Source organism: Mesoplodon bidens (genome assembly GCF_964165515.1).
Source record: "Mesoplodon bidens genome assembly, chromosome: 13".
Taxonomy (NCBI): domain Eukaryota; kingdom Metazoa; phylum Chordata; class Mammalia; order Artiodactyla; family Ziphiidae; genus Mesoplodon; species Mesoplodon bidens.
In genome coordinates, this window is record NC_138169.1 from 72,456,181 (window position 1) to 72,476,071 (window position 19,891).

At 34.0% G+C, this 19,891-nt stretch overlaps 1 protein-coding gene across 6 annotated transcripts in view; it reads left to right on the forward strand.

Moving 5' to 3' along the window:
- The window catches only part of WDR7 (WD repeat domain 7), a 363,724-nt gene that overhangs the window by 179,081 nt on the left and 164,752 nt on the right, over window positions 1-19,891 (forward strand). The gene's annotated exons all lie outside the window — the stretch shown is intronic.

A 19,891-nucleotide genomic window follows, 5' to 3' on the forward strand; every position in this document is an offset into this window, starting at 1 on the left:
GTAAAGATTTGTCAGAAGAAAAAGGTAGGAAAGGGGACTTCCCCTCTTAGAGTCTCTCAAGCTCCTTTTTTGTCTCCTAAAGTTGAGTAGGTTTTTCCCAGGGTTCTATGCTCAGTCCTCTTTTCTCTCTCCTTTTCCTTGGTAAGTTCAGCGGGTCCCACAGCATCACTTATCACCTGACCAGGAATAACTTCCAGCTTTCTCTCTCCAGAACTCATCTCTCTGCAGAGCTCTGCAGGCTTTTGTTTTCACCTGCTTGCTAGATTTCACCTCGATATCCTTAAGAGACTTTAAACTCAGTTATGTTTAAAATGATCTGATTTTTATTAATGGCACCCTTCACCCAGATTTGAAACCTTAAAATTATGTTTCACTCTTCACCCCCTTGTGCCTCTTAGCTCCATTAAACACGGATGCACACCACAGAGTTTTTTATTGTTGTTTCACATCTCTTCCAAGTTCACTGCCACTACCCTAGTGTGTAGCTTTCAGTATCTAGTGTCTCTCATATCTCAGATCTCTTAAATGCCCAGTTGCTGGATTGCTCATCCTAATAATCACCATGTGATTCTAACTTTTTCACTGCCTTTGCATTGCTTTTAGAATATAATTGAATCTCCTTAGCTTGGTATTCAAGACCTCTGTATTCTAAAACTACTTCACATTCTAGGCTCAGCTCCCATTTATTGCTTTCATGATCTCTATCTGGGACCAAAGCAAACCGGTTCCAGTTTCCTATGTGTGACCAGACCTGTTCTGGTTGTGTGCTTTATTCATTAATTCAACAAATATTTATTAAGCATCTGTGTGCCAAGCATTGTTCTAGGCCCTTCATCAACATCCGTGAACAAAATGACAGAAATATCAATCCCTATCCTCACTCATCTGACCTTCTAGCAGGGAGAGGAGGTTAGGGAGGGGGCAATAAATAAAAGAAATTAATATATTTTATAGTACATTAGCAGGTGGTAGGTACCAGGGGAGAAAACAGAGCAGGATAGAGGGTGGGGGAATAAAGAGGGAGGCTGGAGGGGGAGTTGTCTGGGGGCAAGAATGTGATGGTGCTTGAAAATAGGCCTCTAGTTCTGCTATAGTTTCTTATTCTTTAGTCCCCCCACCCTGCCATTTCTTCTTGTCAAATCCAAATGGATTTGGGGATCTCTCTCCAGTGGCACCTCCTCTGTGAGGCCTGCCCTTATCCCAGCTGAGGTCAACTTCCCTAAGTATCCATGACTTTCTCATTGTTGCTGCCCTTGCTTAGTGACAAGTATTAGTTTCTTCCTTGGGTTTCTCAATTATTTGTTAATTTATCTTTGCTTTCCTATTAAGAGCTGAGATCTTTGAAGAAAGGGTTTGTTATACTGACTTTTATGGTTTCTTTAGGGTAGTGGTTAACAGCACTGGCTTTAGAGTCTGCCTGGATTTGCATCCTGGCTCCATCCCTTACTAGCTGTGGGACCTGGACGACTTACTCGAGCTCTGGGCCTCAGCTTCCTGATCTCTGACCTCTCTGTCTCAAGTTGATTGTTTTCTGCCTGATTTTCTATGTCATTCTCTGTTTGTCTTTTACATTATCACACTTTCTAAATTGTGGTTATTTGTGTGTTTGCCTTCCTTCCCTGAATGTAAGCTGCAGGATGGTAGAGAGCATTGTCTTTGTTCCCTGTTTGTCCCCCTCCCACTTGAAATGAGTAGATGCTTGTATGAGTGACGTGAAGGTGTTTGGAACACCTTGTGTCCTGTATATTTATATAGGATTAGGATTAGGGTTAGGGAAGATACACAAATATACTAGGAGATGGGCAATGAACATTTAGGACCATTGAATACAAATCCTTTGTTAATACTTCTTAATGATGAAGAAAAAGAATATCCCCTTTCCCATGGTTTCTACTTTGTTGTAATCTGTTTCCTCCCCATGTTTCCCTTAGAAATCACATAGGCATTCTCTCCTTTAGCATCTTTATGTTTATGGTTTTGGTAGCATCGATTTTTTGTAAGGAATAACCTGTTAATGATTATAAGATATTTTGCAAATCTAAATGCAAAAAAAATAGTATTTTATAATAATGGATGGGAGAAGAGAGAAGGAGAAAGGGTTTTAGCACTCTTATTGAATTTCAGCCCCTGAACATGTGGTAGTTCCTGGAATGATGGTAGTCAGTACTGATTCCCAAGCCCGTCGCCTCTGCTGACTGGAAATATAGAGTGATGGGTCCAGGCTTCCAAGAATATGTGACTGTCCTTGAGGGAATACTAAAATTAACCCGTATTCTGTCCAAATTCTTATAAACCATTAATACTTTATAACCATTACTCTCCATATGATTTCCCTATGTAAATTAACCCTGAGTGTATGGTTTAATATATTTACTGTTGAAGGTCTAACATGTAAAAAAAACGACAGCACATTTCAGCCAAAGCAAAATGGTTCAGTTTTACCATCCCTAAAGTTGATCTATGTTTACATCTGTTTATAACATCTGAGCATCCCCCCACCCCCCATCGACCTAATGCTTCAGTGCTCTCTTCTAATAAAAAAATCAATATACGCATCCAGCACTCATGAGTAACCCTGTAATAATAAACAGAATACATGCAATTGAAAAAAATAATTTCAGGAAAAAACTGATGAGGATTGTGCTCAGCCAGTCTTTTTTAAAAAATAGATGTTATGCAGTATTAGGAATATAATAATCCTTTTAATTTGATTATACCATTTTCTTGAGAAATCGTCAGTATTAAAATGATATGTTTTGGTGTTCTTTTTCCCTTACCCAATTAATGATGCAGTTTAATCTAAGGAATTCTAATTAAGTTGTTTTAGACCTTTGACTTAATTCAATTCTATAATTCTATTTCTGGCTCTCTTTTTTTTTTTTCTGGCTCTCTTTTTTGATGAACATTTATAATGTGAACATTTATAAAGGAGTGTTTATGTTCTGAATAGTCAATTTGATATCAAATAATACATGAAAATATTTCATGATAACAAGTGTATCTTTTAAAACAGGAAATCTTTATTTCCCTAGAAATACAGTTGTTCTATTTTTAAGCTATGTTGTATTGCTAATTTTCCATTTCACAAAATTTTTACATTAAAAAACAAAATATGCTTTAAAATATGACTGCTTTAGACCTTTGCAAACACATCAACTTCTTATGCAAACTAGGGAATATACAATTCAGATTATTCACTCTTTTACTCATCTTTGATGGTTGCGCTTTGATAAATAAATAGATCATCTAAGATTCAATAGGCCAATTGCAGCATATAATAGCTATTCAGAGGCAATTAAACTGCCTTTTTTCATGCTGGCGTGTGAGCCGCCCTTTACAACCTTCAACTTGATTCGTGGTGATTCAAAATTAACTTAAAAGTCTTGTTTGCTGACAGCTTAAAGCTTAATTGACTGAAAGCCAAATAGAGTGTGTTCTGTATTCAGCACTAAGGCTATTGATAAAGCCGTGTGTAAATTGCGCATGGTGAAAGACAGCGATTGGGCCTCCTGTTCTTGTATTAGTCCACAACTTAGCATTGCTGCACAGTCAGAATTGCTTTGTCAAGTCTTTTATCACACCAGGTTAACTCTCTCTGGAGCTCCTCCAGCAGCCCAGCAGTCCAGTACTGAGCTTCTGCGATACAGTGGGGCCTGTGATAATTCTGTTACTTATTTGTGGTTTCATTTTTTTTCTTTAATATAGTATTGGCCTTTCATTTCTGAACAGGACTGTCGGTAGTGTATTTCAAGAACCTACTGATTTTCTGTATTTGTCACTTTGGGAAAGAGCAGGGTGTTTAGGTTTAGGGGTTTTGAAAAATATTTTGAGAAAAACAAGTATAATATTGATGTATCTCTCTTATGAAAATGAAATCTAGCCACTTTGAACATTTAATTAGGCTAAGGAATGCATGCTTAATAGCCTCGAGTATAATGTGACTGTTACCTTACACTAACAATTACACTGTCGGATTCTTTCAATACTTTTACACAAAAAATATTTCAGGGATTATAGGTGCCTTATAGAGATGTACATTTCTTTTTTTTAAATTGATCCTTAAGAAGTAAATGAGATGGATTATTAATATATACTAGTATATTCTATAAAATTTCATAGTTATACCTTTTTCCTAATAAACCTAAGTAGATCCAGTTGTATAGGAGAAGGTAATTTGCACATAAATATGCATTAACAAAGAATGAAAAATTTAGAAGCGAAGCTAAAACAGTTCTCAGAAGCACTTTACTGTTGTCAGCTATTATGTTTATATATCTTGGAACTCTGTATGCTTTATTTTGAAGATTTTGATCTGGTATTGATTTAACAACTTAGAAATGTGAGTTTACCATGTAATCTGTTTTGAAGATATTTCATAAGTAGCAATTAAGTTTTAAGTTTGTCTTTTTGGATTAATTCTTTGTACAGTGACATTTAAATATGTTTGTCATGAACTCTCCCTTCTATTTTTTATTTCTTATCTTAATTTTATACAGTCAACTCTTAGATTCAATAAGCAGATTCCCTACCTCTTATGAAATTTTTTTCATTTACCTTACGTTGTCTACATTAATTAAATATTTGAAATGTGATAAAGCTGAAATTGCCTATTTTATGTCCTTACATTTTAGTGTAGTTGTTCTAGTGTTTAGGACATTCAAATGAAAACTATAAAATAAAATCCAGTTTTGATAATGATTTTGATGGAAGTAATGCATATAATAATGAAAATGTCTTTTCATTATTGTGTATATCAGATTATACATGATGGCATTGAAAATATATTCTGCATCTTAAACATTTGCTTGCAAAAAGGTCTTTTTAATTTCTGTATCTTTTCTTTTTACTTTAACAGAAGACTTAAAATTGTGTATTGCTATCTCTTATTGATATTCTGGTAACCATAGCTATCTAATTTTACTTGCCTTCCAATTGATTTCCAATAAGAACGTAGTCTATTCGTAAAGAATCAGGATAAGTTGCAACTTAGTTTCAAAATGACTATAATTTAAAATAGTGTGTTACTCCTATATACTTTTCAATAAAATGGTAATCATGCTTCAAAATGTAAAATCCAGAAGAGTACCGGTTTTACTGAAGTTTCACCTATACCCAGTGAGATTTGAAAGTCAAGAATGAATTGCTTTTATTGATCATGTTTTTGTATTAACAGTTAATCTACCATATTTTTATAGGCATGAATTATTTGAAAACAGCATTTTGTTTATTTTTCATAACATAGTTGTTTAGTATATACAAAACAATTGTATTGTTAGGAAGGGCAAATAAAATCCCTTTTCTTATTTTTACCTTAAAAAGAAAAGGAGGCTAAATTTAATTGTAGAGATAATAAATCAATTTTGTTTTAAAGTAATTAAACAATTGTAATGATGAAAAAGCAAAACTTATTACTTAAAATTTAGTGTAGCATAAATGTTGATTGGTATAAATAGATGGTATAAATATTGATTCTGAAGTCAGTAAGAGATTAGCAGTGAGAGATTCGTGGTACAGATTCTGAAAGGGATGAAAGCACTTAGTCAGGCTTTGCTGACTTTGCCAGCACTGTTTTGTAGATTAAAAAATGAGAACTTACCTGAGGTTCTAAAAGAGTTTACCTGTTTCAGGGAGGGTGAGGTCAAAGTCAAGTCCAGTGGTACAAATTTTATAGATTATACATTTTTAAAACTACTACATTTTCTGGCAAATTGTTATAATTGCAAAACTTTATATTTTTATTAATTTATTACAAAACTGTTTTTAGATTTCTTTGACGTTCAGGGCTCTTCAAGGAAAGTGTGACTAATTTATATAAACAATATTGATGTTAACTTTGGATATTCTCCCTTTCTCTTGTTATCTGCACATTATACCTTTACATAAGTTGATAAGTTTTACTTTTACTTTTTTTTTTTGCATTTTTCCGAAGTTTCTCCTTTTTATAATGACTGGACTGTTACTTGTTTGTAGTTAACTGATTGCTCAGTGTAACTCTCAAAGTACCTTAACAAGTGAAAAGGAATGGCAATTTTATATTCTATGGTATATTGAAAGTATGTTTCAGTGCTGCATGTAAGGGAAAATTTGGCCATTAAAAATCATCTGTGATGAGATTTGGTTTTATATTACCTTCTTTAATTTCTGAGCTTTAAAATGTTTTATACATTGAAATATAATATTATGATATTACATTTACCAAACTCTCCAAGCAATATTACACTTGTTTGTATCTTAGTAATTGGAACTTTATTTTGGAGTATTGATAGAAACATGAAAAAGTCATAAATCAAATGGGCTGATAATTAAAAGACTAGAAAGTTTCTATTACAGTTTGTATTTGTACTATGTGTATTTGTCATTTTAAAGTACCTAAAGTAGCTATTAAGCTAAAAGAATATTTTTGTTACTTATCTAAATACTCGGAAGATACCAAATGTTATCCAGTTAAATAAAAAATATTCATATAATATCATGACTCTCATTTAGGTTGAAATCTGTATAAAAATTGAAAGTGATAAGTTGTAAAACTGTAGATGAGATCATAAGTATCTGGCCATATATTTTTATTTGAGCTTTTAAAAAAGGAGAATGAATTAATGTCTTTCAGAAATGACATTTTCATTAATATTAGCTTGAAATTGAGAGGATTAGTTTAATAGCGTCCAAGAAATAACTTGTATAAGTACAGAGAAAATTACCTTGACCATCAAATTTATGCATACAGTCCAGTAACATTACTAAATAAGATCATTCTATACTATTTACTCAATCTTTCAGGTAATAGAAAGAAGATAAATATATCCTAATTTTACCTCTACCTCATGATATCTAAAATAATGCAGGGCCCATTATAGTTGATACTTAGCAATTGAGATGATCATATATTGAAAGAGATATGAATAGCACTGATAAAAGAAGCATTATTTTAAAATACATTCAGGATCAAAGCCAAGATTACTTCCTGATGAATTCTCTGTTGTGATTAACTTAATTTTATTTGGCTTATATGTGATGGTGAATTATATATGATGCTGAATGCTAGGAAAGACATCAGATTTTATTTGGATAGATCAGACAGGAAAGCATTGATAGTAACTCTGTGGGTTATGCCATGTTATCCAAAAGAGGCTGATCACTATATTGATGTCCTTTTTACTACTCATTTGAATAAATCGCCCTCTAATCTAATGGTAAATATGTATTAATATTTGGGAGTATTTTTAGATAAGACAATGCATGGTTAAACAGAGTGGTTGAGACGTCCCTGAGTGCTAATGAGTACTTACTTGGTAGTCTATACTAATGCTTTAGTGGATGCTGAACAAGTTTAGATGTTAAGCTTTTTAGGAAGAGTGAATGATGGCTAATGATTATTTAATGACAGATCTCTGGACTGAAAGGCATTTAGCACTCAAAGTGTACTGCAAAGCCTATTTCTCAAAGCTTCAGACAGGTTTATTTGGTCTCACCTTGAATAGAACAGTGCTGTATTGATTTCATTGGTGTGGATTTAAACACACTATCGGCTTAGAATAGCACTAGTATGCAGTAGAAAATGATTGTCTTAACCCTTATGGAGACCCTAAGCTATTCTCTGATATTACGACACGAACTTTGGAAATGGTCACGAATTTATTTGCAATATTTGGCGTTTAGTATGTGAGTTTGGAAAATATTTGTGCATGTGAGCGTATAGTAGACATTAACTGACATGGGGGCTTATGTAGAGGTAACTAAAACTTAAAGTTATATTTTTAATTAGTGTTTTCCTCCATATACTGAGCATAAACATTATTACTATTCAGAAACCAAATATTAAAATAATCTGCCATTCAACAGGGTAACAGTTGCTTAGTACTTTGTATTTTTTCAGTATGCTTCAATATGCCATATATATATATTCCATATAAAATCCAATTTAATCTAGTTGCTTCATATGCTTAATAGAATAGCTTCCCCCACATTTTTACATTTGTTATAGACAGCCCCAGTAGAAAATAAATATAACATTATTAGATACTATAGACTAAAACTTATTTTGACTTTTTTCTAATTATAAATATTGTTTTCTTGTTAATTTTTTAAGAAATGTTTTGAATTATGCAGCATTTGAAGATACCTAATATAGATTTATCTTGGAGCAGGTGTCAAATATTAACTAGTTTCTATGCAACAAAACACTAACTTAACAGCCATTGAAGATTCTAGAGCTCGAGCTGGAATGATGTTGCCATGAGTGCCCACTCTCTTTGTGCCCTTCACCTTGTCACTTGAACAATTAACCTACTTGACTTTCCTTATCTATAAAATATGGGTAGGTTCGGTGTGAAGAGCTCTGTGATCCCCTTTTCCTCTAAAATTCTGAAATTTCCCACTAACAGTCATCTAATCTTGGACCTAGGAGATGTTTTACACATGCCACTTCTGGTGTGTTTTCTTTTCCTCTTAAATTCTTAATGGTTTATCTGTTGTTGTAAAAGAATTTGGAAACTGATTGTAGTAGCATATAATTATGTCATTATAACAATATTTTGTAGAAATCCAAAACATTGTATAAAATATTAGAAAAATTATTCAATTTTTCTTTTGCTGATAGGAGAAACAGTTTTATTTGAGAAAAATTGTAAGCCTAAAGCATCAATATACATGTATTTTCTAGGTTTTTACATATAGAAGTGTGTCTTAATAAAAGATGAATTAAGATAAGAGAAGATTATAAAGCTATCTCTTCACAACTCCTGAGTAACCTAATGATTTGAGCAAGTCAGGCAGAATTTTGAGGAAATGATTATGTATTGTCATGAAACAGGAGCAGATTTTTTTTAAAAAACCAGTCTTTTAAAATAGCATGACATCTTAAAAACCTGAGTATCTGATCACATAGATGCTTAGGTAAACATTAAATTTTGCTGTCAGTGTTCAGTTAAGGAGTGGTAGCTTTTCCCAATCCATAGTTGTAACTAATCAATGACTTCCATATCCGGGGTGCCTAGGTGTATATGCTTAGCTCTTTTCAGTTAAACATTGGAAGGATTTTGTAAAAATTCAAGGCTCAAAGGCTGATTTAGTTTGATATGTGCAAGATAGGTAACTCAGATCCGAATTACAAGTAGAATTAACTAATTAATAGGAAATCACATAAAACAGTTACATGCTTATTTGAGAAGGTACATAATAAAAGAAATCATGTAAACAGAAAAAAGGTCTGTGACCAAAGCATTTGCCAAATAACAGCTAGAGTCAACTTGATAGACTAGTTATCCCCGTCACAAAATGAGGAAATGTAAAATAATTTTTAAATTATCTATAATAATTTAAAAGGCACATAATTCATATGTAGCTTAAAAAATGATGAAAGCATATAAGTGTAAAGAGATCAGAAATGAAAGTCCTCTGTAGCTATCTAAGCAATTCAAGTTTTCTTTTTCTTCAGGCTCTCTGAAGCTACGTAGAAATCTCCTTGAAAAAAATGGGCTAATATGTCATTTATACACATCTGTATTCCATAGGCTATAGATGGTCTACTTTTTCTGTAGGTTTGGGCTAATAATGAGTATATTCTTAACAGTTTGAGGCTGTGGCTTATTTTGTCAATGGCTTTTAGACTGTTAGCACAAATGCTTAGTTAACTTGTGCTTACTTGCCTTTTTCTTTTTCAAAGCTTTGCTTTTTTGATCATTTATTAATATGATTAGTAAATTAAAAGTCAAAGATGTCTTTGACCTTTTTATTTCTCCTTTAAATTTCTTTACTTATCTCTTTCTCTTCTTATTTTATTTCTCCTTTAAATTTAAAAATATTTTTCCTTTAAATTTCAATATTTAGTTGTTAGGAATTGTATGTTAATCTATATCAAATTTTACTAACTCACAGGATGCTTTAAGAAAAGATAAAATCTTCTGTATTTCTGCTACATTTCTGCTAAATGTGGACTAGGTTATTAAAGTCTTTACTACAAAACTTTACTTTTGGCTTAACCACCACAACTTTTCCTAGATCTGTTACTTCAAAAATGTGAATAAGCAGATTATTTCTCAAAATTGTAGAAATGTTATAAAGTAACCTACTGAGAAAAATAAAAGCAAGAAATCCCTTAGAAGTTCTAATTTACTTTAAACAAACATTTTAAAAAGTGGTAACTTTTAGTTACCTGTCATTGTTTCATTATTGTGACCAAATGTATATTTAATTCAAAACTATGAATACTACAAATACTTCTTATAAATGAGCAGATGTACGCGTTAACTTCTTAAAGGTAGAACAAGGCAGTTATCCCTTTTCATCTGGTTTTATATCACTGAGTTGGTAGAAATTACCTAGATGAAAATATTTTTCAAGTGAGTCCAGTAAATGATTTGTCATTTTATGAATAAAAGTGACCTCAGGTGTAACAGTTTATTTCTCCATGTGCTGTAACGCACAGGTATAAAATCTTCATAGAGTGTATTCTAAGAGTCCACCAAATGTTAAGTCTCATGTGTTCCATTTGATCTTTTAAAGAAACACATCATCATGTCTATTTCAGTATTGTAAGTAAATCTCATTGAAGAAATTGCCTTTTTCTGAACATTAACTGTATGAAAAAAATTGAGAATTATTTGCTATGTTTTCAGATTTATATAATTTTACAAGCCACTATTTCTGAAATATTTCTTTCCTCATGAAAAAGCTAATAATGGTCTTCTTAATGTTACAATGCATGGTTTTTGAAACTTGACCTGTATCTCAGATTCACCCTTGAAAGGTAAAGTGAACCAAGAATTGAACATTATTCTTGATAATTATTAGCTACAAGATTCCTGATTACATAGATGCCTTAGATAGATATTTGGAATTTTTAAAATCCAGTTTTCTTCCAAACTGAGAATGTTCTCACTAAAAGGAAAAGGAAAAGGAAAAAATTGGATTTTTTTGATGGTCAGGTAGAGAATAAGGAGACAAATAAGATAATGCAGATTGTGGAAAGTGGGTGTAGAACTTGTCTGTGTTAAGAATAAGAAATTGTTACAAGAACTGCTCTAAAAACATACAAGTTGCTCGCAAAGCTTAAGGTTTCTAATTTTCAAAATAATTGACATACCCCTAAGACAGTGATAGTATTAAATTCCCTTTGCAAAAGAGCATCATTTTGGAGTGTTCATTTCTTCTGCTTTTATCTGATTTTGTAGAAAATAGATGTGAGGTATTTTCTGAAATGCACACACACACACAATACATCTATGTGCGAGAGGCATTATTTTAAAATGGCTTAATCAGCAGCCGTAGAAAGATGTATGCATTTGCAGAACCTATTATGGTCCAGCAGGGGGCCATCGAGCATGCATACAAATTAATAGCATGTTTGTTTACTACAGTTTTCAAGTCGGGGTGCAGGGCGGTGGGGGGGTGGCGTGCGGATAGAGCAGCAGCACCCAAAACAGCAAAAGCCTCATACGTTTGGGGAGCAGCTTCCATATGCCCCGTGAGTAGGTGTGCGGAAAGCACTGGCAGATGTGTCACAAAGCAACTAAAAAATATTTTTAATGCAGTGGAGGAAACGCTTATGCTGACGGCGGAGTGAGAGTCTTCTACACAACACATACTAGCTTTGGTAATAATATGAGAGTTTAGAAATAAATATTGAAGTTCCCCATGATTGTCATTTTTAATCAGTACATCTGTTTTTCCCAAGGAGGTAGAGAGGAAGATTCAAAAACTTCCATGTTTTATTTTATTTTATTTACATCAGAAACACAGGTAGAAATTTACATGTTGGCCATATAACCATCTGCCATTTTATTGTTTTTCCATATTATCGAAATTTATTTGCCACATTTTGTAAAAAGTGGAAGATTTTTCAGTGTTCTAAGTTGTGTCAACAAAAGTGAAAATAATATAATATTCATATAAAAGCACGTGGCTTAAGAAAAGGAACTTAATTACATAAGTTTTCAATGGCATGGACTCAGATTCTCTTTGTGAGCTTATGAAACCTGCCATTCACCACCAAAGAGAGTGACATCTTTGAGTTCTTTTTCACATGCTGATTGTCACCAATCTATGTCTTTTTATGTTTCCATTTAACAAATTCATCTTTGAAGTATTCAACTGAAAACTGTGGTATATTGGAAACTTAAATCTAATTAGTGGAATACTATACCATTTTAAGACCAAATTGTCTTAAAAATAAATTAATATCAAAAGATTTTTCCTTATTTTAAATATTGTGTTTTTTAAAATACATTTATTTATTTTTATTTATTTTTTTGGCTGCATTGGGTCTTCGTGGCTGTGAGTGGGCTTTCTCAAGTTGCGGTGAGCGGGGGGCTACTCTTTGCTGCAGTGCACGGGCTTCTCATTGCGGAGGCTTCTCGTTGCGGAGCACGGGCTCTAGGTGTGCGGGCTTCAGTAGTTGTGGCACAAGGGCTTAGTAGTTGTGGCTCGCGGGCTCTAGAGCGCAGGCTCAGTAGTTGTGGCGCGTGGGCTTAGTCGCTCAGCGGCATGTGGGATCTTCCCAGGTCAGGGCTCGAACCCGTGTCCCTTGCATTGGCAGGTGGATTCTTAACCACTGCGCCACCAGGGAAGTCCTTAACTATTGTTAATAAAGCTTATTTGGAAGATTACAATTACATATGGAGTAAAATTTGACATTTTTATGGCATTGTACTTTATCCGGTCTTAAGCAACCCTAAGAGTAGCAGCCAGTAGGTATGGGGAATGCTCTGGCTAAACACTGTGGAAACAATTTATTTGCAACTGTGAAAATGCCACCAAGGGCCAACATTTTTCTCATTCTGATTTAAAACATAGGTTAAAACATAGATTTTAAAATTTCAAAATTACGCTTCTAGCTCAGGGTATCAAGACACTAAAGCTAAGAATGTTGTATACTTATGTGTGTGCATATAATTATGTACACCAATGTGTATATGTATTTGTAAAATTAACATTTTTGATTAGCACAGTATAATTATTTAAAAGGCATATCTTAAAAATAAATTAATATTCCATTAGGCAACTAGGTATATCAATTTAGATAGTAGTCAGTCAGAAGTAAGTAGAAATTATTTTGATTAAAGTACATCTAAATAAAACAATTAGATCTCAACTCACATTTGAAGATCTAGTTTCTTTTAGGTACTTCTGTTGTTTAAGTTCCAAAATGTATTAAAATATATTTTCATTTGACATATTTCACTGTCCTGTACTATTTAAACTCATCTTTACCTAATATACAATTTTATATATGTTTTTCATAATATCTGCTGATAATACCCCATCACGTTTAAAATGTCAATGGGGCTGAGAAAAGAGAAACAGATAAAAATGAAAATTTGGAAGAATATTTTACTGGTCTGAAAAAAGAAAGAAACTTTTATTGGCTAGTATTTGTGGAACTTCACACTGTAAATAGTAAATCATGTGTCTTAATTCTGAAAGTTCCCTTGTCTTTAACATTGCCTGTGTTAACAAAGTTCACTTTGCTAAATTTACTTTTGTTCTTTAATAATTAATCATAATCTAATATTAGCAAACACACTTTACTGCACATAAAAGAGTTGTAAAGAACTACAGTAGAAACTATTTTCTAGCTTAATCCAAATTATTATTTTAAGTAGTCTTTACATGCTGCCCTTTGAATAGCTTTCTGCTGTGAGATCTTGCAACTTACTTTTTCCCTATCATTCCTATAAAGTCTTACAAAGCCAGTTATTTAATAATATATAACACATATACCTATTAACTACGAATTGTATTTTTTGCTTTGCTAGGCAGCTCATAATAAAAGCAATTTATTTTTCTATGATATAGTTCCAAAACATATCGTTAAATAATGAAAGAGTGAAGAAAGAACATTTAAAATTGTGCTTTCATTTTACTATAATAAATAGACATTTCTGAATTTTGAGAGTGATGTTTTAGAGTATATTGAAATTTATATCAAATGCAGGAAATATTTGTATCATTATGAGTGTCTCTTGGACTCTATTATTGCCAGGAATTCCTAGCATAAAATTGGTGTGCTAAAATTAATCTGAATGTAATGTTTTGGTTTAAAAAACCCTAATGATATGCTTGTAATACAGTTTTAAATATAGTTATACTCTCGAAGTGAATTGTGATGGAATTTAACTACATCATTTCATTAATTTTTACTAGAATTATAGACATTGTAACATAGATAAGTCAGCTATAAAAAGCATTCTGATACTGAATCCTAAACAAAGAATCAAATTTTTGACAACAATTTTTCCAGGTCAAATCACCCAATTCTTAAAGTATATTCTCAGAGTAGTAATTGGTGGTATATTCTTCTCTAAGGTTTTAATACCTAATACAATAACAGAGCTCCATCAATATATGGCTAATAGCAGATACAAAGTATCTGCTGGTAGGCCATCTCTCATAAAACCGCCCTTAGCCTTAATTCAAATCCATTGATTCCTATTCCAGTTAAAACTGAAGAACTTAATATGTCTTTTAATCCTTTTATTGTAAGCTAGGATAAAATTAATTTTACCCTGGAACTGCACAAAGCCAATTAACATGATCTTTAGAGTTATTTAGTAAAGTGCTTCAAACTGTTAAATTTATCTTGACCTCTTGGTTGCACTCTCTGACTGCTTTTTAAATGAAGTAATCAATATCTCACAGCCCTTTAAATAGCTTAAACTTCTCAAACATTTTACCTGTGTTCTAGTTAAGCTGTAAGTAAAGGGTTTACTCCTGCTCCTAGAAAGCTAGGGTCATTTATGCCAAATCTAAAGACAATTATGTACTTTTGAGGAACACTGTATGAATTAAATGGTTGTTTTAATAAAATCAAAGGCTCATATTTTGTTTAAAGTAACCCAATAATGAGGAAACATTATTTTCACCCAGAACAAGCATTCTGTCTGCAACTTCAAATTTAGAACATTTATGTCCTTTACCATTGCATGTAGCTTCTGTTTTCCACACAGGGCTAGTTGAAGGTATTAATTTTCTTGCTGTGATAGGGTGATCAACCGTCCTGTCAAGAAAATGGATCTCCATGTCACCCTTTAGCATGATTAAATGGAGGCATGTCTCTGTGAAAAAACACCAAATTTTCATGAGACGAATGAAACTGTAGAAAGATCTACTTTTGCAGAATTATCTTAGTTTTAATATCTCAGAATCTCCTATTTGGTTGTCAGTTTATTTGTAGGAAAACATTGCAGCTAATTGTGTATGTCTTGTATTATTTAGGAGAAAACACAGGCGAAGCCAGTAATTTGAAATGTTTCCAAATTTGAAAAAAATAAAGAATCAGAAATTGCTGTGTTGTTGTTAGAATAGTAGCAGGGATGGGCATCTGTCACCTTATACATTTACTAATCAGTCAGTGTCTCTTTTAGGGGATCCTTTTCTTGTTCTTACTTCTTTCCATGTTAACAAAGAGCTATCATCTTTTCAGACCTGAGCACGGATAAAAATTACATACCATAGAATTTCAGCATCAATAGTGTTCATAGCCAGTTGGACAGTGTTCTTATGAGCCTGTGCACATGCCAAACTTTAAATTACACCAAGTGATGTACTTGACAGCTAATTAAGGTTTCATATTTTGGCCACTTAGCAGAGGGCACCTGTTATGATGCTTTCTATTAGCTTAAGAATAAAATTTACAAATGGCAGTTTTAAAGAATATTATTAAAACTTCCCTAAAGTCTTAATTCCTTCCCAAGAAGTGGGAGTTAGGACAAGATTGAGGTAATTAAACAAAAGGCACATAGAGAAGGTGGGGGACCAGGGTGGAGGTGGAGCTCTCCAAATGCCCCTGTTGTTTAATTTCCTACTGGAAGCAGCCCATGTGTGCTCCATGCCCCCTCCCCCTTCGAGCATGGCTGTTGCAGAGGCTGACTGGCTGGGGTCAATGCCTTGCCTATTGATCAGTATCCCTGCAGTCCCTTGCTCCAGCAGCTGCTTCATTGGCTTCTTTCAGGGCCTGCTTCAGTACATTAGAATAGAAATCCATAACCAGAGCTGTGCTCATCCAAGCAGGGGAAGAAACTAAATTAAATGGTATAAAACAATCTTGGATCAGGAGTTTGTGCCAATTCATCTTGATCTAAGATGTCACACCGGGCTCTCTGTCTGAGCACCTGGGCTAGAGGCAGCCATAGTGAAAATAGATGGAGCTGCGATCATTCATTTGTCAGCTAAGGAGCAAGGCAGCGGTTAGCAATTCCCTTCTGCAGAGGTCAGCTGACAGAACAATCAGTGCAACTGCAGAATAGAGCTTTCCTTTGAACTATTGTTACGGAGCATGCTCTCGCTGAGACAAGGGGGGAGGGGAGCTTGGTTGGCTTCCTGTTTCAAGAAGACTATGTAAAGAATAAAATATGTGCTACATGAATCTAGATGTAGTCTCACAGAGCTCTTGCTCCTTGTGTCTGTTCCCTTACAGAAATAAAGTTGGTTTTAAATGCATGTGCTGAGGTATAGATTATCAAACTGTTAAATATCACTTTGTCTAGAATTAGGGTCTATTTTCATCCTTCTAAACACAGAGACAGTGATTATTGATTTTTCTTCCTTTTTAGTATGGTTAATCTTTTAGGGTGTTTTCCCCCTTTGGTTACTATAAACTATCACAGATCAGTGTCATACTTTGAATCTATACTCACGTGTACATGCTAATACTTTTACTAACATTTCCTCTTTGTCTTTAAAAAGTTAGAAAAAATATCCGTGAAGAGACAGAGATGCATACTATGGTATCAGATTGGAAGATATATCTTATGTAACTGAAATATTCTTAAACATTTTAATTGAGGCTTTTTATAAGAAATGTTAATTCATGAAATATGACTTATCATGACTTTGGAAGTTATAAAATAATTTTATAACGTTGGGGGAACATTATTATAAAGTAGTCTGCATGTGATTTGAAATATACCAAACAAAATAAAGCAAATGAGGAAAATAATAACTAAAATTTTACATGAAAGAATTAGAATATTTTTAAAGATGGATCTATTTTCTGTTGTCTCATTTCAGAGTTTGTCTTTCTATACATGCTTTAAAACTAATGGCAAATTTCCTAAACTAACTTTTTTTTAAAAACAATAAAATGTGACATACAGAAGCTTAGAAACTATAGCAACAACAAGAGCAAATATTTTTTGTTCTCAATTGCACCAAAATTTTCTTGGAATCCAAATAAACAGTAACTAGTCTTTGATGTTACCACCTTAGCTTCCTAGATAACTAATCTCCCATTTTTCCTTAAGTGCTTTAATGCCACTTTTTTACTCAATGATTCCTTTCCAACTCTTAACATCTTTGTAATATCTTTCCATTTCCATTTCTTAGATTCAGCTGGGTCTTCTTGCCCACATCCTATTCTGTCTCTCAGCACAGCTAAATAAATGGAATTTAAGTATACTAAGAAGCCTTGTGCTCTAGGTTGTTTTTTTTTTTTTTTAATTTGGCTTCTGGGAAGGTCAGACCTACCTCTCTTGCAAGGGTTTTAAAAATTTTGTTTTACTGTTGTTTTAGTTAATTAGGATTTTTATTTTTATTTTTATTTTATTTTATTTTTTTGTGGTATGCGGGCCTCTCACTGCTGTGGCCTCTTCCCCTTGCGGAGCACAGGCTCCGGACGCACAGGCTCAGCGGCCATGGCTCACGGGCCCAGCCGCTCCGCGGCATGTGGGATCTTCCCGGACCGGGGCACGAATCCGTGTCCCCTGCATCGGCAGGCGGACTCTCAACCACTGTGCCACCAGGGAAGCCCTAATTAAGATTTTTAAAAGGATTCAGAGCATGACACCAAATATCTTTCTGTAGTGTTTCTATCAACTACCCAGACCTCACCAGGATCTGGAAGCCATCCACTTCTCTGCATCTCCTACTTAACATCCCAACACCAAACCGACCTTAATCTCTCACTTTCATTTCTACAATACCCTGTTTATTGCTCATCTCATTTCCAGCATTCTTCATACACGCTCAGAGTGTTTTTCTAAAACCCTAAATTCCATTGTTCAAAGGATTGGACAATGTGAATATGACCAGTAGAGTCATCTATGATTTGCCCCTTTCCTGACTCTCGCCTCACGTTCTACTGTTCCCTTCTTGCTCGTAGCATTCCAGCCCCGTGGCTGACTCTTGCAATAGAAATCAACACATTCTATATGCTTTAGGTTCTTACATGTACTGTTCTCTTAGATCATAAAGTTCTCATTGATTTTTCACCTTTACATTTCTGATTCCTGTTTAGTTGCCTCTAAATTCAATGAGGACAGGGACTTTGCTTTTCTTATCCCTATTAATTCATCTTAATTCATCCCATATCAATTCATTAGTTCATATTTGCATAATGCCATGCATACACTAGATCTTAGGTCCTCATATGCTGAATGACTGAGTAGCTGATGGAATGAATTGTGAATTCTACCACCACTGGTGGTCACTGTTTTCCACTTGACATTGCATGAGCCGTCTTTTGGTTCTACTTGACACCAGTCTTGTTTTACCTCACAGTCCACCTCCCATACTACTGCTATCATGATCTTTCTGACAATAAATCTCAAGTAACCAGCTTATACAAAATTGGTCAGTGGCTTTCCATTAGCCTAAAGTTAAAAGTCTTCAGCTTGCTGTACAGAGGCCTCTTGTTTTAGTACCCATTTAGCTTTACCTTTTGTCATTCCCTGCCTTACTTGCAGTAGTACAGAATGACAAAAGGAAAAAGAAAAAAACGAAGAGACAAAATAAAACATCTAAAAGTATTCCGAGGCCCCTGCTGCTAATTTCTTGGTTGGCATACTGCTCTGAGGACCCTTCGCTATATTGATTTAATTAATGTATAGAGCAATGGATTGAAAGAGGCCAGAAAAGCTGGATGGGTTAATATTATAGAAAGAGCAGAAAGCTGACCTCCAATCAAGATGGCTCTAGAAGTTCACTTTTGAAATCCCTCTGTACCAAATGTATAGCTATGATGGATTGAATATACAAATAGAAAACCAACAAGGCATAACTAGGCTCAAGAAAGATAGATATCGGGCTTCCCTGGTGGCGCAGTGGTTGAGAGTCCTCCTGCCGATGCAGGGGACGCGGGTTCATGCCCCGGTCTGGGAGGATCCCACATGCCGCGGAGCGACTAGGCCCGTGAGCCATGGCCGCTGAGCCTGTGCGTGCAGAGCCTGTGCTCCGCAGCGGGAGAGGCCACAACAGTGAGAGGTCCACGTACCGCAAAAAATAATAATAATAATAAAAAAATTAAAAAATAAATAAATAAAAAGAAAGATATCGCTGTGGACAAGTAATGGAATAGAAATGCAGTGATCTGGACTTAAACCAATAGTTGCTTTCCAGAAGTAGGCTTTGGCTCCCATGAACAAAGAGGACTTAAAATATGTAATGAATAGAGCTTAAGGCCAGGAGCTAGTTTATGGCTTCCTGGGTTCCTGGAAGGACATGGAAAGAATATGAATACATTGCTATTCAGTTAAAATTGAGGTTGTATTATTAAAGGAGTAGAGGAAAATGGATGCTCAGTATGTGACTTGTACTGTTAACCATAATAGAAAATAATGAAAAGAAGTGAGCTGTGTTCAATCTGGGAACCTAGAAATAAAGCAAAGAGAAAGAACAGAGAGAAAACCTAAAGGAAGTGGGAGAAATAATAAAAATAACAGCAGAAATTAGTGAAATAGAAAGCTGAAACAGTAAGATCAAAACCACAGTATTTTTGGAAATCTGACAAAATATATTTCTAGAAAAACTGATTAAGAAAGGCATGAAAAATAATATTAGAGAAGGCACAAGGAAATAATACTTAAAAGGATTCATAGCAACTGATACAATTGAGATTTTTAAATCATAGAGAACACTCTAAATAACTTCAGACCAATACATTTAAAAACTTATATGAAAT